Source organism: Cavia porcellus, unplaced genomic scaffold (assembly GCF_034190915.1).
Source record: "Cavia porcellus strain 051 isolate PalLab524CR breed Dunkin Hartley unplaced genomic scaffold, mCavPor4.1 scaffold_3, whole genome shotgun sequence".
NCBI classification, from domain to species: Eukaryota; Metazoa; Chordata; class Mammalia; order Rodentia; family Caviidae; genus Cavia; species Cavia porcellus.
Genome location: NW_026947486.1, coordinates 106491174 through 106518625, shown reverse-complemented (window position 1 = coordinate 106518625; position 27452 = coordinate 106491174). Strand labels below are relative to the sequence as shown.

General features: G+C 39.6%; 1 pseudogene; it reads right to left on the bottom strand.

Moving 5' to 3' along the window:
• Window positions 1–1020: 1020 nt before the first annotated feature.
• Window positions 1021–27452, bottom strand: part of LOC100714551 (Y-box-binding protein 1-like) — a 34378-nt pseudogene continuing 7946 nt past the window's right edge.

Below are 27452 nucleotides of genomic sequence, written 5' to 3'. Positions count from 1 at the left end.
ATTAATAAAGGGGCAACTTAAAAAACGTAAAAACTTTGCCAGCTATTCTTCAAACAGAGGACTAATATCTAGCATATAGAAAGAATTCAAAACAATTAGACCACCTAAAATAAAAGACCCAGTCAAGAAATGGGTACCTGAAATGAGCAGACACTTCTTAGAGCAAGAAATGCAACAGCCAACAAATATATTAAAAATGTTCAACATCCCTGGCTATTAGAGAAACGCAAATTAAAACCATGCTAAGATCCCATCTCACTCCAGAAAGAATGGCAATCATGAAGAAATAAAATAATAACAAATGCTGGTGCGGTTGTGGTGAAAAACAAACCCTCCAGCATGATTTTTGGGAATGTAAACCAGCATAGTCACTATGTAAATGCTCCAAAGAATAATTAGAAACTCCATATGACCCAGCTATCCCTGTTCTAGGTATCTTGCTCAAAAAGCTAAAAACATCCTACCCTAGGGATACATGCATACCAATATTTATAGTAGCAGAGTTCATAGTAGCTAAATCTTCAAAGCATCCTGCATACCTATCAGCAGACAACTGGATAAAGAAAACGTGGTATCTACACCTCATGGAATACTACTCAGCTATAAGTAAGGGCAAATTTGAGACACTGTAGGAAAATAGGTGCAACAAGAAAATTAATTTTGAGTGAAATAAGTCATACAAGTAAGTTTAAATACCTTATAGTATTTATCATTTGATAAGGCGAATTTGTAATACTTCAATACTATAATGATAGCATATCAATCAGAGCTGTAATTCGAATGTCAGAAGACAAAACTATTAAAATAAGAATAACACTTCGCCAATAATCTAAAAATATGTAGGACTGGGAAGGTAGCTCAGTGGTATAGCACTTACCTAAAAAGTCCCAGGTCTGATCCCCAGGACCACTAAAAAAAATTTAAAACTTAAAAAAAAAACCCAAATATGTAATTTATGACATGAAAAATTCAAAGGCAATGGTAAGACTAAAACTCAGAGGTAAAGCACATGCTTAGCATTTACTTAGCTCTGCCCTGCTCGGCCTGGGGAGTGGGTGAATCCTCAGCAGGTGGATCGGCCGCTTTTGGCTTGTTGCCATCTTGTGGTTTGGGGTTTTCTGGGCATCTACATCTGTAATGGATGTTGCCACGGTACCGACGGTGAGGTGGCTGCTGAGTGTGGATCTTTTCTCCTTGCTTTTCCTTGTCCTCTTCATCGCCGTCCTCACTAGGCTGTCTGGGGCGAGGCGGGCCCCTGCGGAATGGTGGTCTGTAGCCTCGAAGCACACTCTATCTCACTTGTCCACCTTGTTCTCCGTCTCCAGCACCCTGGCCGTCAGCAGCCTCCGGGGCTTCCTGCACAGGAGGGCCGGAATAGTGTGGTGGAGGAGGCCATAGGGTAGGGTTTCCGCAGGGAGTAAGGCAGGAACCTTGGCCTGCCCTAGGGCGGGCGGTGCTGGGCCTGGCCTCCCTCGCGGGCTCCCCGACCCCTCGTCCTTCCCCATTCTCACTGTTCTGGGAATTCTGCTGGCAATTGCATGGAGGACCCCAGCGACGTGGCCACATCTATAATGGCTACGGGCTGCTGTGTATCTGCGGCCTTGAACCAGAGCTCTACTGGGCCGGGACACTTGCTACCGACACACGCTTTCAACGCGGAACTCCACAGTCCCCGCCTCCTGCGCTGCGAAGCCACTTCCTGGGGTGATTCTTCTTTCCGGCAGTCTGCCCTAGAAACACATTTCCCTTGCTGTCATTCCTGTTGATGAACCATATCTGTTTCTTTTTTTTTAATATTTTTTTTAATTTCATTTAAGGAGAAAAAGAGAAAAAAAAAGAAAAAGCTTACAAGTAATACAGAATTTCAAGAAAAAAATAAACAGTAAGAAATCACTAGTTAATAGATTACATAGTCATCTTAGAAATAGTTGTTCAAGTTACAAAATTAAAACATACAAAATGGACATTCAAACAGTGAGACTGCAAACAGTTCTGTTCAATGATCCAACAAAAACTGAGTAATATGGTCATCTATCTTACACACTTAAATATACATGTAGTTATATCCTTTAGAGCACCTTCTTTTCTTCTCATTTTACAATGACAATTACACATTTTTGGCTTTATTGCTCCCACAGTTCTAATTACTTTTTTTTCAAGAGAATAAAACCAAATGTGACATAACAAAACAGAGTCGGTCAAATCAAAAGGATGGACATAGTACATGATGTAAAAACAGAATGCAAGGTGATCAACAATGGTTACCATTATGCCTCTTGCTATCTTAAAAAGAATTTCCTATATCATCAGGTATAATAAAATTGAACAAAACCAATAAAACCAAAACATTGGAGACATTACAGGACTTCAAAAGAAGGTAATAGTCAAACCAGAATGGGCATCATAGTAAATCTTAGTTTAGTCTTCAAAGTAGTAGCCTATACCCTCAAACTTGACACTATCAAGCAAAACAGAATAGAGTAAAATCAGGCAAAAGAAGACAGTGAGAGCAATACAGGGGTTCAAATCAAGTTAATAGGAAATCAAAATGGGTTACTATAATATATCCTGCTTTTTAAATTTATTTTTTGCCTAATTAAAAATATAAAAATAAAAAAGGAGATTGAGATAAAAGAGAATATAACAACAAAAGAGCACAGGTCAGAACATAACCATTTTACTGTTCCTAAATCCTTCACGGCGACGACCTTGTTGGCCCCTCCAGGCGGTGCCACCCGATGAGGGGCCACCCAGGCCGCCTGTGCAGAGCTTGGCAGCAGCTGCAGTGAGGATGATGGCGGCGGGTGGCTGCTGGGTCTCGGCGTGCGGCTCAGGATGGCAGTGACGGTGACCCGGGCCACCTGCAGCGGCCACGGCTCCTCCAGGGCTGTGAAGGTAACCAGGCCAGCAGCCTCACTGGAGCTGCTCAGGGCTCTCTGGGTTCCGCAATGTGCTCTCTGCTCCCGCTACGGATCAAACTACCAATTTTGTGTTTTAATTTCAAAAGCAGAGTTAAACATATAACGGTGGGGTTTTTATCAAAGTTAAATTTTATCAGCTTCAAATAATATAACCACAAATATAACATTAAAAGAAATACACGAAAAAATTAAAAAGAAAAACCAAAATATTACTAGAAAAAAATCGTGTAACTGCAAAGATTCGAAGAAAAAAATCCACAAAACACTTAGAAAACAATGAAAAATATGACAATAACATGCTCCTGCACATCAATAATTATATTGAATATAAAGGATTAAATTCTCCAATTAGAAAACACCTGAACAGGTTAAAAACGATACCGAAATATATGCCACCTATTAGAGAGTCACATCACCTGTAAGCACACAGAGACTGAAAGGGACAGAGAAAATACTCCATGCATATTGAAATCAAAAGAGAATAGAAGGAACTATGCTTAAAAAATACAATAGCTAAAAGATTTTAAATCAAACTCTATAAAAAGATAAAGATCATTATGTAATGAGATAGATTCAGAAAGAAAATATGACAACTAAGAAATATATTCACCCAAGAGTAGAGCTCCTGCAACCTACCAATACTGAACCATTAAGAAATAAAAAAAAAATATATAGGAACATAGCAAGAATGAGTAACAAGACAGAGGCAGTAATAAAACAGAAAGGCCCAGTATTTGATGGCTTCACTGCTTAAGGCAATCACTACTTCAAGAACTAATACTAGTCCTTCTCAAACATTTCCAAAAAATTGAAGAGGAGGTAATATTTCCAAATTCATTCCACATGTCATCATTACCTTGATATCAAAACCAGACAAGGACATAAGAAAAGAAGAAAGTCAAAAATAAAAATCCCTGATAGATACAGATGCAAAAATCTTCAACAAATACCAGCAATCCAAATTCAAGAGCACATTAAATAGATCATTCACCATGGCCCAACATATGGCCCAACATGTGCAAATCAATAAATGCAATGCATCCTGTTAACAGAATAAAAAAACAAATATATATATATATATATATATATATATATATATATATATTATTCCATTACATATATATATATATATTTCAACAGATGCAGAAAAATCATTTAACAAAATTCAGAATACAAAACGAATATGCAAAACATAGAATCATCTTGATATACTAATAATAAACTTGCTGAAAAAAGACATCAACAAAGTAATCCCATTCTGAAAAATAAAATATTTAGGAATGAAGTTAACCAAAAGGGTGAAAGATATTACTAGAAAATTATCAAACACTGATGCAAGTAATTATAGTGCACACACACAAAAATTGAAAGAAGTCCCATGTTCATGGATCAGAAGAATTCATATTTGTGTGCCAGTATGCTCATCTTAAGCAAACTAATATTTTTGACAAAGATGCTAAAAATATACACTGTAAAAATAATAGCATTCAATAAATAGTATGGCAAAATCTGGTATACTGTAATATGCTGAATAATAGAAGTAGATTTTTTTCTCACACCATACCAAAAATCAACATTTTGGTCTAGAGATCTAAAACTAAAACCTAAAAATATGAAATTGTTACAAGAAAACAGAGGATACTGCAAAACATTGGTATAGGTGAAGATTTTAAGGAACTTTAAAAAACTGAAGACAAATATCCAAATAATCTACTTCTAAAAATGAACTAAAGATCTGAATAGATGCTTTTTAAGAGAAGACATACAATTTGCCAATGAATATATTAATAAAAGTCCAATGTCACTAATAAGGAAAAGCAAATCAAAATGACAATGAGAGGCACAGCTCAGTGGTTAAACATTTATCTATGATACATGAGGGCCTTGGATTCAAATCCCAGCACCACACAAAAATAAATAAATCAATAAATAAAATTTAAAACTAGAAAGTGTCCTCTCACTAGTTAGAAATAATATCAAGAAAACAAAATAATAAATGCTAGCAAAATTGAGCGTGGTGGTGTACACATGTAATTCCAGCACTTGGGAGGCTGAGACAGGAGAGTTTTTGAGAGTTCAACACCATTTTGGGTTCCAAGTGAGATCAAGGCCAGCCTGAGCTGCATAGTGAGACTGTGTCTCAAAAAAGACAAGAATAAATAAATAAATAAAATAAATGCTGGCAAAATTAAAGAGAAAAGGAGGACTCTCATACTGCAAGGGGGAATATAAATTAGTAGTCATTATGGAAAACAGTACAGAGACTCCTTAAAAAGCTAAAATAGAACTACCATATAATCCAGCAACCCTACTGTTTATACATCCATAGGCGATGAAATCATTATAATAAAGAGATATTTACATTCACATGTTTATGTCACCACTATTCACAATAGCTAAACTACGGAATAAACTAAGATATGTATCAAAGAATGAATGGATAAGGACATTGTGGCACATACACATGGTGAAATAATATTCAGTCATAAAAAATAATGACTGAATAATAATCCCACTACTCTAGGATGCTAAGGCAGGAAGATCACAAGTTTGCACGCAACCTGGCCACTCTGTTATCTAAGAAGATCCTATCTCAAAAAAATTTTAAAAAGGGAAACTGAGGATGTAGCTCACTGGAAAGGACCTGCGTTCAAGCCCCGCTACTGAAAAAAGAAGAAATTCTGTCATTTGCAGCAACACAGAACTAGAAATCACATTAACTGAAATGAGTGAGACACAGAAAGACAAATACCACACGCTCAAACTCACTTGTGGCAACTAAAATGTCTCATAGAAGAACAAAATGAAACCATCGTCACTAGAGACTAAGAAGGGAAGTGGGGAGGAGGGACAGAAAAATATCAGAAAAGGGGCACCAAAACACAATTAGAGAGAAGGTATTTATTGTGGTTTTCTAGAGCACAGCAGGGTAACTATTGTTTATAAAAACCTGTGATATATTTCAAAATAATTAGAAAATAAAAGCAGTAAATTCCCAACACAAAAAATGGATAAGGTGGGAAACGGAATACTTATTACCCTGATTTAATTATCAGATACTGTATGCATGTACCAGGCACAATTGAAATATATGGTGAATGCTTACATTCTTAAAAAATATATATATATTGCAGTACAAGATCCACTTCCATGGACTCCAATTAAGATACTCCCCCTCACTTGGAACACATTTATATCATCATTCTCGCCACTTTCTGAAGCATTTCTGGAAGTCCTCGTTCTGTCTTTAGTTGCATGGTTGCAGCTGCCTCAATGTCACAAATGGATTCAAAATATTTTCCTCCCACGGAAATTTTGATGTTGAGGAAGAGCCAGAAGTCACACACCGCCAGATCTGTGAATAAAATGAACAGGAACACACTGTAGTGTGTTCACAAGGATGTCTTTCTGTTTGATGGCACTGGCAGCACCATTCACCATAATTTTTTCATCACACCATGTAAAGGCACTCATGAAAGGGAACTTCCAAAACTGTTCCAGAAAGTGGCAAGAAATGAGGATAGGAGGAGTACGTTTGGAGCAAGAAGGAGCATTTCGATGGGGAGTTAATGGCAATGTGCCTTTTACTTTAATAGTTTTTTCAATTTAATATTCACTGTATATTTTGATCATACCACATATCACAGGATAACATATGCCATAAGGATGTATATACCATCTCAACTTTTTAAAAATTGGCAAAAGACCTAAATAGACATTTCTCAAAGTAAGACATACAGATGGAAACCAGGAATATGAAAAAATACTCAGCATCACAGATTAGGAAGACACAAACTTAAACCACAAGATACCACCCCATTCCAAAGTCAGAACTGCTATTTCCAAAAGATCAATGATAACAAGTGTTGACAAGAATGTGGAGAATAATACTACCTTATATACTGTATAAGAGCGTAAGTTGGGGCTGGAAATTTAGCTCAGCGGCATAAGCGCCTTCCCTGCAAGTGTGTGGTCATGAGTTCGATCCCTGGTACCAATAAAAACAAAAAAGGAAAAAAAGAGCATAAGTTTAGGGCCTAGGGATTTAGCTCAGCGGCATAAACACCTGCCTGACAAGCGCAAGGTCATGAGTTCAATCCCCAGTATCCAAAAAAAAAAAAAAAAAAAAAAAAAAAGCATACGTTTGTAATAGCCATTATACCAGAGAGTATGGAGAGTCAACACCCCTAGGTTCCAGCAGTTCCATTCCTGAGTATGTATCCAAAGAAAATGCAGTGCCTGCCTGGCAAGCACAAGGTCGTGAATTCAATTCCTATTACCCCCAAGAAAAGATTTAGCCATTATAAACTGCTGTTATAAACATGGGTGTGCGGACATCATCATGGTAATACCTCATGCTTTAAGACACGATATTAAACCAGGCTTGGTGGCTCACACCTGTAATCCCAGCACTTAGGAGGCTAAGACAGGAGGATCATTGTGAGTTCAAGACCAGCTTGGGCTACAAAATGAGCTCAAGGCCAGCCTGAACTGCACAGCGAGACCCTGTCTCAAAAAGACAAAAAGAAAAAAATCAAAGTCAAAGAGACATCTAGACTTCTGTGTTCATGGCAGCATCATTTACATTAACCACAAAATGGAATCACGCTAGGTATCTATCAACTGATGAATGGAGAAAGAAAATGTGGTATACACATATCCTGGCATATGATTCAGTCATAAAAAGAAATGAGATTCTATCATTTGCAGCATCACGGATAAAACTGGAGATCACTGTGTTGAGTGAAATAAGCCAACAATCAAGAGACAAGTACTCCACGATGTCACTCATATGAAAATTTAAGAAGTTGATATCATACAAGTAAAGAGTAAAACAGCAGTTCAGACTAGCTTAGCATTCACTTTATAGCCCAGGTTAGCCTCAAACTCTTGGTGATCTTCCTGCCTCCGCCTCGCCAGCACTGGGATTACAGGTGTGTGTCACTATGCCTGACTAGTCAAAGGATATATAATTACAGTTAGAAGGAATACATTCAAGAAGCCTATTTTACCACATAGTGACTACAGTTAATTGTAATATATTATTTTCTTGCAAAATGCAGAAGTGTATGTAAACCGATAACGTGTGATACATTTGTTGATTAGTTAAATTTAATATTTGCTCAATGAGTACATAATAAAGACATAAAAAATTATCTATCATTTAAATATATATATATATATATATATATATATATATATATATATATATAAATGTTGCTATGTCAAACAAACAAGAATGTACTGAGACGGGTAAACTGCTTTCTATTCCACATAAAGATATATCACATGAGATTGTGTCTTTCAGTATTTAAAAACCCTACAGGACAATGCCTAGGGAAAATTTAATATTGCTTTGGCAATTGTCATGGCTAACTTAGCTTGTGCCCCAGGTCACTGTCTTAGAAAAAATCAGACCCAGTCTTCTCTGAACTCAAAAGCACAGTACAAAGGAAGAGCTGCAGAGACTAACTGTATGAAAACATTTATCACGTCAATAATAAGGAGGGGAAGAAAATAAGGAAATAGAAGACGGAAGGAAGGAAGGAAGGGAAAAATGGAAAGAAAAAGAGGAGGAGAGGCAGGATCCAGAAGAAACAGGGTTTTCTAGTCTGTCAGCTGTTGAGCAAACTGGTCAGAAAGAGGGTGATGAGGAAAAGTAACAGAAAGGATGTCTTCCTCTTATAAAGTACTCCTTTGTGAATGAACCAACGTCCTAAAATCTGAATGGAATATTGCTAGAAAGAGACAAAGAACAAGACATCCTACAATGTATTAAGTTGGCCTTGGGGCCGTCAGACTCCAGGAATTCGCTCATTCATTTACTGTGGTCTCTTTTTTCCAAATCTAGAGCTCTTGGCAGAGTATCTACATGTATGCACTTTGCTATGGATACAGTGTAAAGACCATTAAAGGTCATTACAGTCAAACTAATTGTCCAAGGAGCAATCCTGCAAGGTAAGAGCATATCAGATTTGGCGTGGTATGCAAAAGTAACTCACCAACAAGCAAAATACATTCAGCATCTGAAACTACTTCCTATTTCAAAAGGTGCCTTCTGAAACAGTCAATATTTAATCCTTTTAGAATTTATTATAGCTTAAGTAAGGGGAGATATGAAAATAAATGGCAGTATCTTTAAGCCACAACAAGAAAAACTGTTTTTACTTTCTGGGGATCAAACCATAACTACTATTTGCATGATCATCAGCTGATCTATGACAGCAATATATGACAATGCCATTATTGAGCCATAAGTAAAAGTCAAGAAGGAGCCAAGGATCTAGCTCAGTGGTGTAAGTGCCTGCTTGGCAAGTTCGAGGTCATGAGTTCAAACCCTGATACAAAAAAAGGTAACACTCAAGAAGTTAAATAGAAGATCTAAATTTGACTGTTTCCATTTGAACAAAATAATGAGAATATCCCTGCCTCCTGGCTTTTTTCTCAATAGTAGGAAATAAACTGAAACTGTTCTAAAGAAATGGTAAGTACAGCAAATCTAACTGGTTCTGGAAGAAGAAAAAAAGAACTATTAGAAACATTTTATTTATTTTCTTTTTTTGTCTCCTTTTAGTTGCTACTGTTTTTGTAAGGTTTGAGGGAATTGTTTAGACAAAGTCTCACTACGTAGTTCAAGCTGTCCTTGAACTATGTAACCCAAGTGAATCTCAAACTCAGAGCAATCCTCTGCTGCAGTTTCCCGAGTGTCAGGATTACAGGCGTGTGCCACCACAGCCGGCTTAGAAACATTTTCTAAACTGTTCCTTAAAGCTCACAGATCTTCTGCACCCACAGACTAGACTGAAACCTTAAGTTCTTTGCATAGCTCATATTCCTCTCTCAATACCTGTGGCCTCACTGAAGGGTTAAAAAAAGGTCAAGGGACAAAGACCACAGAAAAAAAGAGTTCAATTGACCAGAAATACACAGATGAGTGAGCAAATAGATGGATAGCAGCCTGGCTGCCTTCACGATCTACTTCTCTCCTAGTTTAGGTTTATCATCTTCCTGAGGTTTTAATCAGGGTTGTGAGTTTCATGGCAAGAAGGTGTTACATTTTGCATTTATGTGCACTATTACCAATATTTCAAAAGTTAAACGTGCTAAGGTAAATAAAGCTGTTTCTTTCTTTTTCCCCAAAAAGATAAATATCGGACTACCTGTGGAGTTAGTAGAATTGCTGCAAGGACAGAAAGCCACAACCCAGGCAGAGGTTTAAAAATAAGAAAATGGAGAGTCCTGCTGTTCCACTTTACTAGGATAGTTGTGTGTCCCATAGACTTAAAGAACTGAGGTCTTCACATCATTTTTCTAGCATGACAATGCTCTTAAAACATAAGGTGCTTTTTGTGAGGTAACAAGAATAGAATGACAAGAACAGGTAAGTTCTTGGGCCTTGCTCTGCCATCAACATGCTTTGTGACCTCTCCAGTCCATGATTCTCTTCTAATCAGTATGGAGCTTGTGTGAGGGTGGTACTGTCAAAGGTGACATTTTTCCAAGGTGTACAGAACAGAATAAGCTGAGAAATGTTCAGAGCAGGTAGGCCTAGAGAGCCACAATAATAAAAGACATCGTAGCAGGAAGTAACACTGAACCCATGGAGGCTATTCTGCTTACAGTGACAGGGCTGCTGGAGTGAAAAGCATGACACACCACACACTGTAGGCCACCAGGAGGACGTGTGTGTGGCAAAACAACCTTCAGAGAAGGTCACTCTTCATAGTAGGACTATTGTGCCTCAGGGTAGCCCAGAACTAAAATGAGTGTGACATTGAGTGACACTGCTTCTCTAACGATGACAGTGTGCTGAGTACCCACTGTCCTAGCAGATGATTACCATGGCATTATGTAATTAATATTTACTTATTAGTAAGGAGACCTTGTGTGATACAGAAATGGATTGGGGCTGGGGATTTAGCTCAGCGGCATAAGCACCTGCCTTGCAAGCAGGCAGTCGTGAGTTCAATACCCGGTACCGATAAAAAGGAAAAAGACAAAAAAAAAAAAAAATGGATTAAGTTATGTTCCTCAATGTTAGCACTTAAATCTCATAGATTAGGTTCAAAGCAGCTGACCATATTCTGGAAGGGGAAAACCACCCCACTTTTGAAACCAGATTCCTAAGTTTGGCACAGAGCTTCAAAATGAAAGTTCTTTGCAAGTAGAATGGACCACCCCATACGAGGAATGTGAACTAAGTGAAATGAAGACAGCTCCTACCAGAGAAGCCACATAAGGGCCAAGGAGGACAAAACCAAGAAAAACCAAAGTAAAAGGTTGGAAAATCTGGAGAAAGGAACCGGAGCCCATAGTAGATATGAGACCTCCCCAACAAAGGCCAAAAAGCAGGTCTCTGTAGAAGACATTTAACACGGAAGTAGAATTGCAGCTGGAGAGACAAGAGCAAAGGACTCTGCCAGAACAACCAGCATGGGCCGCAATAAAGGCTCTTGGACATCAGGGATCACTACACACCAGGCCCTGGCATGTACAGGGAGGTGGAGGAGTAGGCAGCAGTCGCACCATTTGGAAAAGTTACAGAATGTTTTGAAGGCAAATTGCTGAAATTTCACCTGCCATGAACACAGAAAAGAAGTTTCCATCCTCTGGGTGCAGTGGCACACAGCTATAATCCCAGCTACTGGGGAGGCTAGGACAGGAGGTTTGCAAGTTTGAGTCCTGCTTGGGCAACTTAACTAGACTGTGTCTCAAACATAAAAACTAAAACAAATTGCTGGGATGTTGCTCAGTGCAAAGGTTTTTCTTAATTCGCAATACCTCACACCCCTGCTCCAAAAGAAAAAAAAAATAGTTGTTAAATCTTTTGAAGAGCAACAAACAAAAAGTAATTATTAGTGCATACTGCTATCATTAATAGCATGTGTAGGGGAACAGAGCTAGTGACAGGCATAAGCCCACTCACTATTCAACATGCGTTCCAAGGACAAGCAGCACTGGCATACCCTGGGAGGTGTGTGAGAGACTCAGGATCTCAGGGCACTGTGTCACAGCCTGCAGGGCAGCAAGATTCCCAGGGGAGCCTAATGCACCGGATGCTGATGAAAGCCCGCATTAAACAAGGGACAGCACACTTTCACCATCAAGGGCCAAGTACTCAAAAGATTTTGTCTCTCACATTCAGTTCCTATCATTGCTCTTTCTCCTCCCATGTCTCCCTCCTGCTCGTCTGTCTTTACAATCTACTGAAAATGTAAAATCTATTCTTAGCTCACAAGAACCGGAGAGATGCAGTCCTCAAGTCTACAAGCCCATCCTTGTTCTAATTGCCAGACCAAACACCATGGGGCTTGACAAGGCACCCAGGCTCACACAGTGCTGGGCTCACGGAGGGTACTGGCACCCACCAAAAGCAAAGTGCATGCAGTCAAAATCCTGGGCAGGGCTCAGTGTTAGGTGGCATAAGTGTCTAAGTCTCTCTATACTACAGTTTCCTCATCTGTAAAATGGGGCAATAAGTACCTACTTCACAGGGCTTTTGAGAGCAGTAAAAAGAATGCATATTGAGACACTTTAGAAGTGAAGACTATTATCCTGATTACTTTGTCCATTGAAAGAAAAAGAACTGGCAGTTCTAAAGTATAATAAATTGTTCCCTTCTTCTACGCAAATCGCCCACCTCTAAAGCATCTGAGAGAAAGAAAGAGGACAGAGAGACAGCGAGGGAGAGAGGGAGAAGACAGAGAGAGAAAGAGATTTTTTATAACAAATTATTTTTATAACAAATTTTATGGGCTCATAAACTCTCCGAATACATCATTCACTTTTATAACATACTCTTCAGTTCTAGTACATTATTAAGTTACGTGAAATTGACATTTACTTGGATTCACCTACTTATCCAATCGAGACCTCAAATGCTGATGATCCTAGAGACTACAGATTATTTGTATTAGTTTCATAGGGCTCCTCGTGTACTTTTCACTTGTGCTAAATGCTTATACACATTAAAGTATTATCTTCATAATGACTCTATTAAGTAGCTATTATCACATCTAATATTTTATGGATGGGGAAACCAATTTAAAGAAATAATTTGTCCAAAGTCACTTGCTGTGGCAGCCCAATAGGCTGATTCCAAAGCTCATGCTTTTAATTGCAAAGAGATTCAACCAAACAGGAAAATTAGTATTGAAGAATAGAGATATTAAATAAGTATGAGAAAAGAGTTTTGGGCAATCTCTTTTTTAATGCTATGATATCCTATGGACAAATGACTGTGAATGATCAAAAGGAGTGTCTGGCATTTCTGACATAAAATGTGTAGAGTTGACCAAAGGCAAGACATAGCTGTAAAGAGGAAAGTTTGCCACAGCCTGAAGGAAAAGAAACCATGCCCCAAGGCCCCACCACCATTAGGGAAGCATCAGTGAGCCACCTTGCTTCATCCATTACCCTAACAACCTGGGATCTGAATAACCCAGGTGCCCAGTCCAATCTCCTGCACTGTGGGAGGGGCCACCGAGCAGGAAGCACCCAGGACTCAGCAACCAGCTGATTACAAGGAACATAGGAAAAATGTCAAGACGAAGAAGCAAGGTGCAATCTCAGACCTCCAGCCCACCCAGAACAAGTCCAGGAGTCATAGACACAAAAGAAATTAAATGCCACACACCTGAAATTTCTGAAATAATAACAACTGAGGTAAAGAAACAACTTAGGGCTTATATTGTTTGATCAACTTCGCATTCCTGTATCTGGTAGTCTGAGCAACAACATGCAATATAGCACCTACCGCTGATTTCCTACTGTCTTGTTTTTGAAATCCAGTATCATTTTCATTGCTTTGTTTTGTTTTCTTCACTTTAAAATTAAAGAGATAAGCTGCATGTAAAAGCATCTCAAGTTAAGTACATGTAACATAAAGTTTTCAAGCTCTAAGTGATAGATTTTTTCTGAGTTACAGTCACCTCCCCACAAAACATGTTTTCTTATGCAGAAGCAGAGAGTTTACAAGAACACACACATACAAAGTATCGGAAGCAGTGGCACAGACCACCATGGAGAATAGAGTCAATACACACAAGGCACAAAGAATCATATCACCCTTTCTCTGTGGCTGGTCAAGGTTACTATTTTGCCTTTTTTGACATACTATCAATTATGCTGCTAACAGAGATACTAGATCTTTAGTTTTCTTATAAAATAAGAAACTGGCTTTAATTAAACCATCAGTAACTTGGACCTAATTATTTCAGACAGTATTTAATTAATGTTTCATGGGTACCTAATGTAATTAAGGTCCCTTTAATAAGACCTCCTATGACATTAAAATATATGACCTTTATCTTCCTTATCTACCATATTCTGACAACTCAGATTTGTCATTTTCACTAAAAGGTATGGTTTGATTAAATAGAACAGACCATAAAATTAATCTGGCATATTATACTTGTTTGTTTCTTTTTTTCCCTCCCTACTTGAGACCTAATAAGTTAAGGCTTTTAATTAGCAATGTAGATACAAGTGTTCATGCTACCACTTTACTTTTAATTTGCCAAAGTGTTTCTTTTGTACCTGAATTTTTGTGACCAAAGCAGATAACAAGTATCCTTTATTAATCATGGTGAAGGGTTCAATCTTTAAGATATGAAAAATAATGAACTGTTCTTTACTTTCACAATGACTAGTGATTGTCTCAAATGTCCCACCATTAATGAAAGGATTTAATTCCTGGTATTAATAAGCCATTTTAAATATTTTGTAAAATCTCTATTGATACTGCAAACAAACACAAGCTGCACCTTAAAGTCACTTTAACATGACCCAAAAGGTGTGCAGCTTTTCACCTGTGATTTAAAAAAATCTCTCCTTAAGCCCAAATTTTAAAGGTCCCCACAACCTTCTCCCCAAAAGCTGTAAAGTATATGTAAGAACTACTTGGAAAGGAAGAAAGGATATAATTCTCATATTACTTAAGTACACAAAGTGCTATGAAATTATCTTGATCAGAACTGAGGGTATAAATCAGTGGTAAATGGCATGTGTAGTATGCACAAGACCCTGGGCTCAATTCCCAGCACCACAATAAAAGAGAAAGAACAGGGGATGGGGGTAGGGAGAAGACAGGGGAGGAGAGAGGAAAGGAAGAAGAGAGAGAGAAAAAAAAAACAATTCTCTTGTTCAATTAATGTGGGGAAAGTTAGGCTAAAGAAAACTTAGAATTAAAACAGAAACCTTTTATCCTTGCTTTAATTTTAAGATCCTGAAAACTGGAACTTCCTTGTATTTTAGCAACAAATAGAATAGACTATTGCGCTTCATCTCAAAGAAAAGATCTGTCTCCACCTTCAGAAAAAGAGGCAAATTTGAAAAGGGGAGAAAAAACATTTGCAAAGTGGAGGACAGTATGGAAGGGAGTACAAGGCAAATACCTCTCCGCACACAATGGCTCAGTGAGAAGTCGCAGCACACGGAGACGTCCAACAGAACTTTCCGCAGTGATGAAAGTGGTCTGCATCCACGCTGATCAACATGGTGATCGTGTGGGTACTGTACACTTAAAATGTGCCTAAACAACTGAGAAGTTGAATTTTCAATTTTACTTCATTTCAAGAAATAAAAAATTAAATGAGCCACATGCAATTATCCTTAATCTAGGTCATCCATGTGGCTGCCTTACTAGACAAAGACAATTCCCTCAACACCACCACTCAAAAGAGGGGGAAAATTTGGGGGCAGAAGATCAAGGTGAGCAACCTCCTCAGCTGAGCATTGTAGTATCTGGGGACCAGCACACCAATCCTGTTAGCTGAACTTTAGACTCTATTACTTCAATTGAATACCTTTTCCAATTCACACAGCTTCCTCCCCCAGGAGATCTGGGATAATGTCCCTATGGAATAAGCTGCCCACATTCGCCACTGCCATTTACCACTGGCTTAAGGACCAAGAAAATAGTTTGCCGTGTCAGATACAAAGGAGAAAACAGTAGAACGGAGTCCTACAAGACTTTTTCCTACTAGGAATATATATGGTAAGGATGATGTTTTGGAACACAGTGCAAAGACCCTGGAGGTTTGTCTGCTATATTAAACGGCAAAAACAGACACCTCTACTTCCTGGTTGTGTGATCCTGAGCAAGTCATTTCACTCCAAGCTATGGTACCTTCTCTGTAAAAAAGGGAAAAACAAATGCTTGCTTTGAAGAATGACTGGGAAGGTAGATCCCAGCAAGTTCTCTAGAAAACTCTAAAAGCTTCACATCAAATAGTAAGTACTGCTGGTCCACTGCTACAAGTCTTACACATGGTCAGCATCACGTGTCTAAACATTTCCCCTTGCTTTTTCTTCCAGATGTCAGGCCAAAGGGTAGAGTAGTGGCAGAAGGTACCAGGGCAGCTTGTGCCCATGCTGCTGCTATTGCCCTCACAGGTGCCTATGGGATCCTCTGAGCTCTGACTTCACAGTCTAAGAGCGAAACATGACTTTAATTACCCCACCTGCTCAGGAAAAGAGACTGAGGAAAAATCAGTAGGCTTCAAAAGACAAGAGATTCATCAAACACTTACTGAGCAGATGGTACCCAAACAGTTAAATTCAGCTAAGTGAAATCAAGATTTACATAAAAAAGCCCAGCTCAAATTCCAATTAGTTGTAGAGTTTCCAAAGTCTCTTGGAGGGAGCAGGATGAATTCACTAGGATAATCAAGATGTGCCACATTCTGATCTGGGTGGTGGTACCATGAGTGCCTAAACATTTATCCTCTGTGTGTGTGTTTGTGTGTGTGTGTGTGTGTGTGTGTGTGTGTGTGTGTGTGTGTGTTATTGGTACCAGGGATCTAACTTAAGGACCTCAGGCTTGCAAGGCAGGCGCTTATTTATCCTCTGTATACTTAACATCTGAGCATCTCCCTGAATGTAAAATATATCTCAAGAATGTGTTCTTTAATTTCAATTTGGAGCTTTGTATGGGGTTGGAGATGGAACCTACAGTCCCACAGGTTCTGGACAAGTACTCTGTCATTGAGCTACATTCCCAGCCCTCAATTAGTAAGCTTTTTAAAAGATGATGCAATAAAGCTAGGGGTCTAGCTCAGTGGGGAAGCATTTGTCTACCATGCATGAGGCCCTGGGTTCCATCCCCCCACATCTTAGCAAGGAGGATAGGAGATAACCAATATATCTGCACAGTAGCATACATGTATACAAGGAAATATGTTAACTAACGGAGGGAGGGGGCTGCACAGCAGAGCACTTGGCAAGCATGTGTGAAGCATGCGTGGATTTGATTGCTAGTACCACAAAATCAAAATTGAAAAATTCACCCAAGGCTACCCAGCTGACTATCTAAAAGTAAGACACAGAATTAGAATTCTGGTCTCCAGATTCTTAACCCAGTATGTGTTCCAATTCCCCAGGATGGGGCTAGGACTACAGCTAGGTGGTAGAGTACTCAGCTGTCATGTGTGAGGACCTGGGTTCCATCCTCAGCACCAGGGGCAAAAAAAAGGTCAATTCTTTAAGATGCTTCAACAACTGCACAAGGAGTATGCTTTAGATTAGAACAACAAAGGGCGAACTTTTGTTCTCAGGGTTAATTAACAAATCAGTATCAGGAGCAATTTGTAGCTGGAAGCACTCAGCCAGAAGTGTACTAGGTTCCCAAAGCTGTAAACACCTCTAGCCTGCTCTCAGGCTTTTCCCCCTGGGAATGTTCCTAATGTCCCCTAATACCAAACAGGTCAGCCTGCATCTGCACCCTGTTTGGCAGGGCCACACTGAAGCCAAGCAGCTAATCTCTGGGTGGCCACTAATGAGGGAGGAGCCCTGGGGAAGGGTCACCTAGACATTAGCTCCTTCCAACCCTTGAGAATACTGAGGAGAGAATAGAGGTGTTAAAGATAAAGCAAAATCATAGCTTAAAGAATTGGGTTGCAAAATTTCTGTAGGTAGCTCCTTACTGGAAGACAATAATAAAGCAAACCAAAAGCATGCCTCCTCTCCCGAAATCCAGCTGAAGTTTACAACTCTCTGAGGTTATCCTCCGAAAACTGAATTATATACTTAACAACAGTAAGTGTGAAAACATAATTAGAGAATTCTGGTAATTCAATTTCTGTGAGAAACTGTTGACTAAGAACAATTAGAGTGATTTAATAAAATAGTTGCAAGACAAAGTTAACATTTAGGAAAGGAATTCTAATACAATGATACTAAAGTATAGCGAAAATACCTCCAACATGAGAACTACTACACATGGACTTATAAAGTAACCTTCTTCCCATGGATTTCTGAAATCATGTATTTGCCATTTCAGTGTATTATTTTACTAAACAAATATTTTCTTACATAGCTTCCTCCTGTAAAAGACACTTCATTTCAAGAATATGGAGACAAGTTAATAATTCAAGGTAAACCATCTTGAACTAACAATAAAATAGAAGTATGAAAAAACAGGCATGTGTATGAATTCCAAAAGAGAAAAAAAACATTGCTAATAGTTGTAGCTGAATTTTTCATTACAAACAGCAATCAGGCATCGTTTTAATCAAATTGAGTTTAGATTATAGACTTTCATTTAAAACCTAATTTACTTTGAATTCCCCAGTCATGGCTTGTGTGCGCCTTACAGGACAAGGTTAAAGAGATTACATCTGGGTTCATGTCAGCAGCATCTGCTGGTTAGTCCTCCGCAAGCTGATTTAATGAGAGGTCAAGCGCAGTCTGTCCAAAGGACTTCTGTTTCAGGCAGGTGATTGAGAGAGAGAAGTCTTCATTACCACTGCAACAACTAATACGGCTTTCGGGAATGGATGCCTCATTCAGCTATGTTATACAAACTAGCAGATATTAGTCAGCACATTGAATTTGCAAGCAGAAATTATAACCAGACCTAATTTTTTTACAGTTCACAAAAGGAAACAATGTTGCTACTCTGAAATGTAGCATTTTTGAAACCTGATTTATGCATGTTTTCCTAAAAGAAGATTCAGCCTAAAGAAGCACATTCCAATGTGACACAATTCCACAAGTAATTATATGAACAACATGCATACTGCAGAAGCAAAATACATTAATGAGTGCTCACGCTTAATAAACAGGGAAAGAAAATACAAAAATCCTTCTGAAATTTCTAATACAAATTTTTAAATAATTCAAATTCATTAAAACATTTTCTATTTCAATTCACAAGTTCCTCAGAGAAGAGCTTAAAGATGTTCCTGTAATTATTGTAACAGGAAGGGGTTTGAGCCATTAAAATAATCTTTGCCAATTCAGTGTGATTCCCCTTATTTATGCAGCACTCTTTTCTGAGTGTGCCTACGTCCCCCTTTGCCTTCTCAAATGGTCACTTCTAAGCAGTGTATCACAAAGAGGCTCAAATTCCAAAATCAATCAAGTCATTCTGCCAAAGACAAGGATTTACAATCGAGTAATGTGTAATCATATAGATGCCTTATGATAATTATCTTTCTTTTGAGCATATATTTGTGACCAGGAGTGCTAGGAAGAAAAAAAAAGAGGGAATCACTGTAAATGTAGCTCTTGATATTTTATTGGGATGAAACAGAGAAATTTTGGGTATTTTATTTTTATATTAAAACCTGCTTTTGCATATTCCCTACCCATACACCATTGTACAAAACTAACAACTGGACACAGCTCTTGACAAATCACAGTTTAAATATTCACTTTGAGTATGCATAAAAATTGTAATAAGAAGATGGGCAATTTTCTCAACAGGCCTATCATAATCATGAGAAGAACTGATTATTCGTGGTAGGGGACACAGGATGAACAGGTGTTTGGGCTCAAGAGAATACATTAATTTTTCCAATTTCAACAACTGGGATCTCTACTGAAGATGACAGAAGTGTTTTCCTGGCTTGTGTGCTTGGGGAAGCAGGTCTAAAACACGGGGCTCAACTGGGATTGTTCTGATGTAACTACATCCATAAGGTTCCATCTACTTCAAAATTTATTACCCTAAGCTTATTTTTCATTCAGTCATTAGTGTGTCAGAAATCTCTACACAAACTCCCACACCTCTCTAGCAGAGAATAATCACCAGACTGCAAGGCCAAAGTAAAGGCTCTAACCCTCTTGGCATCTGTCACATCCCTCCAACTGCTCCAGTGAAATCCGAAGGAAAATGGCCTGGACTGCAAGGAATGTAAAGGATTAGGATGTTTAGTGACTTAGAAGTTGAGTGATAATGACAATTGTCCCAGTGTTTAACCAAACATTCAAGACAAGTTGAAGAGTCAGAGGAGAGTAGTTTAATTTGAGGACAGCAAATGCAAACAAACTGTCTTGTCCAGACAAGTCAATTTCTGGTAGACTGACAGTATATCTGAAATGTAGTTTCTACTACCAAAAACTACAGTAAAGAGTGGATTCAGAACCAACTCAACAGATACTCAAATGTACGTCCCTCTGAGCCAGTTTCTTGCCCAAATTTGGTAACATATGAAATTAAAATAAATGAAAATAACAGAGATAATTTACTATTTTTGGATCCTAGCATGCATGCTTCACATTCGATATTAACATGAGCTTATCACTTACATTTCTAAAATTATATCCTTTGTGATTTTCCTTATATCTACCTGGAAGCTCAGATGATAAACGTAGTTAATAAAACTACAAAATACATTTTGGAAACTAAACTGAATGAGCTTTTCCTTGCTAAGAAAGCTCTTTCTAGTGGGCAGAAGCCTAGGTGCTTTAATCATCCAACAGATCCACTGCTAGTTGGACTTGTTGGAGAGCTTTTTTCTCTACCTCTTTCAGTGTTAAGTGTGGCAGGTAAAATCTGGGATGTGTAAACTAGAATTTACATGTCAATAGACTAATTTAACATACATTAACATAGGTTAATGGAGATATTTTCTGGGTGATGGGTATGCATTTTTACATAAACTCAAAGTCTGCAAAAGTTTAACGTTTCCTTTCAGTGGGGGGAAAACAGTCATTAAGGCCAAAGCAAAACAATCCAACATGTTAAACATGTTAGTAACTACAATATCAATATCAATCAGACTTAGAAAAAAATTCATCTGTGTGAGGAAATCCAGACTGCTTAAAATTGAAAAAAATTGCCCTTGCCAGCATGAAAATGCAGATTCAAACCTGAGTCTTCACTCTTAACAAAGTAGGAAGGTGGGCACCTTGAAGATACCATCATTGGAGATGACCTGCCTTACAGGTGGTAAATAGAGGCAGGGGACAAGACAGAGGGTGATAAAGAAACTCATAAGAGTGGGGACCTTGAACATAGTCCTCCACCTGAGCTCTGACCTTTACCTAAAGCATCTACCTCAAACCCTTTGGGTCAAGTGACAACTTCCCAGAAACAGAAATACTGTCACTCCTCTTCAGCTTCTGTATTAGAGTCCCCTTTTTACAGAGGAAACCCTTTCAAAGACAAGCTGCCCCTTGGTAGCTCAGGCTTAGCAATAGAAAAAAAGCTGGATTCCAGGAAGTGAGAACAGCTTTCCTGCAGAATTCTTCAGCTCCTCAGGTCCAGATGACCTCCTGGGCATTGTACGGGGAAGTAGGTGACCCTCTGTGGTCCAGACTTTCCACTACACCGTCCCTTCACACTCTCTGCCCCCTCCTCCCACTTCTTTTCTTAAAGAAGTATCTGGTGTGGGCAGGGCCTGCCACTAGGAACCTAGGGCACAGGCAGGCCACACCAACCATGAAGAAACTCACATCCTCCAGAAGCAGGTGGAGGCAGTCACACAGTGGCCTAGGAGCTCAGGGAAGTCAATGGAAACAGCTCTGCCTCCACAAAAAAGAGTCACTGCCCCACCAGGGAACAGTACAACTCCTCTTCCCTTGCTCAAGGGTTGGAGGTTAGCTAAAGGTTACCTCCCCCAGGGTGTCAAATCCCCGCCTCCCCCCCCCCTTGGAATTAATGGGGGGAGTATGCCCTTGGTGAGGTGGGCGGGACAAGTAGGAGCTGGTGAGAAACAGGTGTGCAGGGGCTCCCTCGCCTACCTAAAACGCCTTGAAAAGTGCAGACTGAGTTGCCTGAGCTTTAGCAGTGAAACCAACTTTTGCCACACAAGAAGACAGGGTGTTTCTTTTGTTTAAAATGTTTTTGTAACACTTAACACCATAGGTCTTACATTTAAACATTGGTATCCAAACAAATGTTTTGTTTTGTTTTGCAATAGGATCTCCTTGCCCCTCCACCAGAACCCAAAGCTTCTACAAAAAATTCCAACGATAAGAAACAATCAGAGCTACTCTTGTGTGGAAAGCTGGTCCCTGTCACCTTTCCAAAGCGTCTATGGGCTACACGAAAGAATTTCCCCTAGCTCTATTATTTTCCTATTTCCGGAAATTATCACACCATTTGGTAAATAGTATGAACTGAATTGAGTTCAACTGAAAAGCAATGCGAAAGAGAGAGAAAGAAAATGATGGAGGCAGAGAGGGGCTGGATGTATCAGTGGAAACCGGAAGGGCAAGTTGCTCAGTTAACTCGGCTACTTTTTTTTTTTTTTTTTTTTTTCTTCAACAGGAAGCAACGCGGCTTCTGGCTAGACACCCACTTCAGGGAGAGCCAGATACTCAGCTGCAAGCCCAGAGGGAGAAAAAAGGAAGGAGGAAGTGTGGGGGGAAGGGAAGGGCCGGGCCGAAGGAATGGAAAGAAAACAGAGGGAGGAATCAGGGAGGAGAGAAACGATGAGGAGGAAGAGGAAGGGAGGGCAGGTGAAGTACATCTTTCTTTTAACAGAGCTGAGGCCAGCCTGGCCGGACAGTGTGACCAGGACGTTTCATCTATCTTTATTGCCCGTTAACAATTCTACCTTTCCAACTCCCTTTCTCTTCAAAATAGCCAGCTATCACCTGCCACCAGTCTGCAAGTTAGGGCCTTCCTTTCTCAATGCGTCCAACCTCAGCAGCTATTCACAATTTCCTTAAAATTGTTCCTCTGTAATGAGGACGCACACAGCCACAGCTTTACCTTACTGAATTGAGAAGTTTAGTGACCTCACCACCGACCAAGCAACGTGCCTATCTCTGTAGTTGACAAGACAGCTTTAAAACTGCAATACTGACAGTCCACTGGGCACTTCAGGCAAAACAGTGGCACCAAAGGCAACAGAAAGAAGGTCACTGCCAGAATTTGCTAAGCAGCAGACTCTGCTAAGCAAAAAGATACCAGTAATCGTCATGAAGCCATTTCTTCCCATATTTGCCTCCCAGAATGAAGAAGGGTTCCGTAACAACACTCACACTCCTCTACACTCTAGAATGTTGCTCACTTGGGGACATATGTCTATGTTACTTAGTTGTTACAAGGATTAGAGAGGATCACATACATAAATAGTACTTTCATAGGTACTCCATAATAATAGCTATCGTTATTGTCGTCGCTATTTATACATTCAACCAGGCAGTCACTCAATAAATATTGATTGACTATATGAATGAGTGAAAGAAGTTCCTTAAAGCAGGGTGACCCTAGGAAAGCATGCACACAAGTCTGGCAGTTTTCAAGCCTGGCTACAAGTCATCATCTCTAACATTTGCTTTAGGCTTTTCCATATGTGGAGCCCCTTCACATAACCTTGGTGGTTTTCATTGAAGTTATTAACTGCTCCCATATCTAGCAGACTCAAGCTCCTTCCTCTCCCCTATGTTTCCCATAACACTTACCTTCTCATGCACAGATTTTCAATCTTATTGCTACTTGTGTATTGCTTGTCTCCCCACCAAATGGAATATAAGCACCAGGAGAGCAGGGATCTTTGTTTTGTCCCCTAATGTATTCCAAGCACATACAAGAGTGTTAACCAAATAGTAGGTACTCAGTAAACACTGATGGACTATATGGATGAATGAAAGTTCTACAGATCAATGGCTAGTCTCACAGATTGCTCTGGGGAAAATGATAAAGTGCGGCTGATGGTGGGGACCAAAAATTAAAAACCTTGATGAGGCTTTGGATGGGTAGTGGGAAGGACTTCCCATTCCCCACCGCGCATCTTGACCTCCCACTGGCCTCAGGCTACATAAGCTGAAATGCCCTTAGGTGTCTTTCCTTGAGAATGTGATTTTGAAGTTGTGTTCTTAATTTTAAAAATTAAATTAAAATTTAAAAACCACTCCTCCACTTATAAATGATATTATAGTTTTTTTTTTTCTTTCCAATCACTTGATTAATGTAACTGTTTGAGAAAGCAATGGTCGTCCCCCTTAAACACATGTGCACAGAGAGGCTCATAGGGCGCAAGCTACTAGCCTCTGGTGACACAGCTGGCACGCCACACAGCCACTACCACAACCCCCATCTCCAGCTTTCTTGTGCAGCACCTCCCAGTTTGTACACCTTGCCCTGCTTGTGCATAATAACCGAAGCATTTTCTTTTGAGACTTAAATCTCAGAAATACTGAAAAAATCTCATTATAATGAAGGATTGGTTTTAAAAATCACTATAACAATCACACTCCTGCTTGAAAATTATTCATACACTGTGTACAGATTCTATGGACTGGTAGGAGGCTTTCCTGGCTCCTCATTGTATAAACAATAAAGCCAAGGTCCTTGACTTGGCCTTTGATGTCCTCCACAATTTAGCCCCGAAACCCACCTTACCCAGCAGCACCTGATCTCACCATGTCTGAAAAACTCTTTGTACCAGCCTACCCATGTGCCATGATGCTAGTTGCTTTTCCACCTGGGATCCTTATCTTCCAAGGCTCATGAAGTAGAGCGCACAGCTACGGCCCCACTTCTGCAAGAATTCATTCTGGGTGAGCCCAGACAAAATGATGCCCTCTCTCATCTCTACTCCCAGATCACCCACACCTTTGTCAATGCCCTGAGGACTCATGTATCTCAGGTAATTGAACGCATCCTTGGAGAGCAGTATCTGTCTTCTCCTACTTCCCAGGGCAAAGTAACTGATGAAAAGGAAAACTTTCCAAGATGAACTGCAGCCTGGCTTCTTGACTTAATATAGATATAAATGGCTGGGCATCACTCATTCTTTTCCCACCAGAATGGAAGTTTCTTGATGTTATATCATACGTTTAATCTCTACCTGACTCTGGAGTATGTCTTTCTTTGTCAAATGTCCTATGGCCCTCAAAAGTCAGGGGTACCTTGCCAAAATGAGAAAAAAGCAACCACAAAAGGATGTTAAGGCAGAGCTTCCTTTCTCATTTCTCCCTGGGGACTACCCACTATAGATGTCTCTTTCTAGAAAATGCTACATATCTTTCAAAAATTGAATTGAATCTCCAAAATCATATGGAAATTATGTCAGGTGAAATATATTAAATCCCTGTGAAATAGACTGGAGGAAAACCGAGTTATCCAAACTGAGGGGTACAGAGAACTGAAAAGAAAAAAGATCATGATGAATGACTGGATGAATGAACAAAATGCAAAGTTCATCCACATTTTGCAATTAGATCCAGGGTCAGAACAGGTTCTTTTTTCCTTTGTGGTACTAGGAATTAAAGCCAGGGCCTCACTCCTGCTAGGCAATTGTTTTACTACTGAGCTACACCCAGCTTTCTCTGTCGCTCTGTCTGGCAGTGTCTCTTTCTCTGCGTCCTCTCTGTCTCTGTCTGTTTCTGTCTCTGTCTCTATGTCTTTGTCTCTATTTCTGTCTCTCTCTGTCTCTGTCTTCTCTCTGTCTCTCTCTACCCACCCCTTCTCATTGAGACAGGATCTCACTAAACTGCCTAAACTGACCTTAAACTTGTATTTCTTTTGCCTCAGCCTCCAGAGCAGCTGAGATTATAGACATGCACCACCATGCCTCGCTAGAAATTGATTTTTGTTAGATCATACTTGAGCTGATAAGAAACAACCAAATTAACAATCAAACAATGAATGTCTATTGACTCACAGACTATTCATTGTTATATATCAAGGGTCTTCACATACATTATTTTACCCAGTGTTCACAACCACACTGACAGCTATGCTCAGTGGCCTGAATGAACATTCTAATCCACAAATCTGACCATGTCACTCTGCTTAAAACCCCTCAAAGAGATGTAGTGACTTTGGACCTAGATTGAGAAAGTCTCTCTTCTGGACAGACATCTATCAAGCTGATAAAATTAGCAAAGACAAGCATTCAAAGACTCTGGAGGTTGATCAAAAGGCACACAACAAATTGACAAGCATTTATTTAATAAAATATACAGAAACAGTCACATGTGTGTGATTTTCTACAGTAGGGCACTAGACATTCAAACTAAGGGCTGCACTCCCCCCAAAGAGCTGCAGTTTACAGCTCTGAAAATTAAGATTCATATACTTTATTATTATTATTATTACCAAGGATCGAACTCACAACTTCGTGCTTGCTAGGCAGGTGCTTATGCCGCTAAGCTAAACCTGTGGTCCTAAGTTTCATATAATTTAAACGATATACTTAAGTGAAACTTCAAGCCAATCAGGGCTTGCTCCTGACACGAGCATTAATTTAAAGGCAGAGGAGGAACATGCTTTAGATGCCACATAGTAGTATAAGAACTCTTCCTAGTTTTAATGTTTTTGCATCCTTTCCCTTATCAGCAAAGAATCTGTGTCAATCCTTTAGACTCTGTGAGTCTACCGAGAGACCCTGGGGGCGACACAAGGTTGAAAAGCTCTAATGCATATGGGTATCCACTATTTTCATTCTGGGATCCAAAACATTGGTGCCAATAATTAGACCACAGGACTCTGTGCAAAGTAGCAGAAGGTGCTGCTTTGAGTGCATCCTGTTCCTTGGATGGACAGCACGTGAATGAAGAATCCCTTTGTAATAATGAAAGTGATCTCTTTCCTCCATACAAATACAAGTCCACGCCAAGGCACACAGTTCAGCAAGGGGAACATAGGCCATACAGCCATCTGTACCCTCTTCCCCCCTACCACTATGGATAAAATCAGTAGGATGGCCTGGGCACTAGCAAAAGGGTGGGGGAGGGGAGAATATTAGCAGGACATTTATTACCTCCAAAAATTCCCAGAAAGCTCATAGAATGACTGTGTGTAGCTGGTGCACCTGGAATGCAGTGCATTTTGGCATCTCTGCACCTCCAACCCCAGAAGCTCTCCTGCTGGGCCTTGCTGTTGCAGACTGAGACATGTTATCTTGTGGAAAGGAACTACACTGTTTCAGCTTGGTTCTGCTGAACCAATGTATTTGTTGCCAAAAGTAGGAGTTAATGAGTCTCATCAGTACAACTAGAGGACTGGTCATTTGTGAGAACATCAAAGGCCACTCTTCTTTCCTTGAGTTTACTTAGTAGTAAAAACGCAAGAGAAGGGAAGAATGAGAGGGCACTGCCAGTGAGTTGGATGCTAGGTCATCAGACTCCTTTGATATGACCTTCAGTGTGAGCACCAGCTGACAGAGCTGATCAGCCAAACACAAACCTCTCTGGACCTCTAAGAATAAAAGCAAACAAACATCACTATGAGAGATGAGTGCACACTGAGCACTTCACACTGGAGTATTTGGGACTTTGTTTGCTTGTTTGTCTTTTTGAAACAGGGTCACACTGTGCAGTTCAGGCTGGCCTTGAGCTCACTTTGTA